Source organism: Saccopteryx bilineata, chromosome 6 (assembly GCF_036850765.1).
Source record: "Saccopteryx bilineata isolate mSacBil1 chromosome 6, mSacBil1_pri_phased_curated, whole genome shotgun sequence".
Lineage (NCBI taxonomy): Eukaryota > Metazoa > Chordata > Mammalia > Chiroptera > Emballonuridae > Saccopteryx > Saccopteryx bilineata.
In genome coordinates, this window is record NC_089495.1 from 95,184,814 (window position 1) to 95,187,104 (window position 2,291).

Sequence of the window (2,291 nt, forward strand, 5' to 3'; positions counted from 1 at the left end):
TTAAATTTTTTTGTGTGGCATTTTGTGTGCTTTTTACTTCACTTTTCATCTCACTAGCATTTCCCCCAACTCTGGCTCTCCACTCTATATAGTTTTTGTTCCACTTAATACAATAAAATTTTTAAATTTTACTGTATTATTTTTTTCCTCTTTTTCTTATTTTCTTTTTTTCTCTTTCACTATTTCTCTCATTCGACCATCATTTACAAATAGATTATTTTATTCTTGATCCAAATTTTTTTTCTTGTAGCATTTTATGGTTTCTTACCTCATTTTTTGCCATTTTTTCACTTCCCTCCAACTCAGGCCCTCCATTCTATGTAGTTTTTGTTCTACTTAGCACAATAGAATTTTCAGTTTTTCACTGCATTTTCTCAAAAAAACTTTTATTATGAACTCATATTAGTTTTATTAACAATACCACTCTCAAATGCCATTAAGGAAATAAAATCAAATATCATGGATACAAAAGACAGAGATGTAGCTCAGATAGATGAGAAAAAATCTATTAAAAAAATTTCAATAGTTTGGAAACCTTGGAGTTAAATGACAAAGAATTTAAAATTGAAGTCCTAAAAATACTCAGGGAAATACAAGAAAGCACAGAAAGACAATTTAGGAAGCTCAAAAAACAATTCAATGAACAGAAAGAATACATCACCAAAGAAATTGAAACTACAAAATTGAACCAAACAGAGATGAAAAACTAAATTCATAAACTGAAAAACAAGGTAACAAGGTTAGCTAATAGAACAGGCCAGATAGAGGAGAGAATTAGTGTCATAAAAGACAGGCAACTAGTGGCACTTCAGAGAGAAGAGGAGAGAGACTCACAAAATAAAAAAAATAAAAAAGCCCTACAGGATTTGTCTGACTCCATCAAAAACATAAGAATAATGCGTATATCAAAAGGAGAAGAGAGAGAAAATGGAGTGGAGAACATATTCAAACAAATAATAGATGAGAACTTTCCAAGCCTGTGGAAAAAAGTAAAGTCTTTAATTCAAAAAGCAAACAGAACACTGAGTTACCTTAACCCTATCAAACCTATTTCAAGGCACAACATAATAAAATTGGTACAAACCAATTAAAAAAAAATTCTCAAGGCACCCAGGGAAAAGAAGAATACAACATATAAAGGAAGGCCCATTAGAGTATCAGATTTCTCAGCAGAAACACTACAAGCAAAGAGAGTAGACACCAATATTTAAAGTACTGAAAGACAGGAACTTCCAACCAAAATTACTATACCCATCAAATCTATACTTCAAATATGAAGAAGAAATAAAAATATTCACAGATACAAAAAAGATGAGTGAATTTATCACCAGAAAACCCCCACTTCAGGAAATACTAAAGGGTTTTTTTCTACCAGATACAGAGAACAAAACAAAACAAAACTACAAGTAAAATCTCCATCAAGATCACAATAAAAATAAGTTTAATTTGTGACAACAAAAACAAAAAAGGAGAGAGGACAATGATTAACAGTAGCAAAGGAGGATGGAGTACAGAAGCACTCATGCGATAATGTACTACAATGAACATGATATATATCCTTTTTATTAACCATCCCTGAAAAAACCACTACATAAGTACATGGCTTGAAAAAAAAAGTAAGAGAGGAAAGAAGTATGGATTGCAACCAAATAAAAACAAATGATAGAAAAATAAAAGAGAAGAACCAAACAAGATACAAAACTATCAAAAAGAAATATATAAAATAGCAATAGGAAACCCTCATGTGTCAATAATTACACTAAATGTAAATGGATTGAACTCACCAATAAAAAGACACAGAGTAGCAGAATGGATCAAAAAAGAAAATCCAACTGTAAGATGTGTATAAGAAACACATCTAAGCTACAAGAATAGAAACAAGTTCAAAGGGAAAGGTTGGAAAACAATACTCCAAGCAAATAACATCCAAAAAAAACCAGATGTAGCAATATTCATATCAAACAATTTGACTACAAGACAGCAAATGTAATCAGAGACAAAAGCAGTCATTTCATAATGATAAAAGGGACATTGAATCAAGAAGACATAACACTTCTTAATATATATGCACCAAACCAAAGAGCACCAAAATATATAAGACAGCAACTGATTAACCTAAAAACAAAAACTGACAAAAATGCAATCATACTTGGAGACCTCAGTACTCTGCTGAAAGCTCTAGGTTATTCATCCAAATAAAAAATCAATAAAGAAATATTGGCCTTAAATGAAACACTAGAACAATTGGATATGATAGACATCTATAGGACATTTCACCCCAAAGTGCTAGA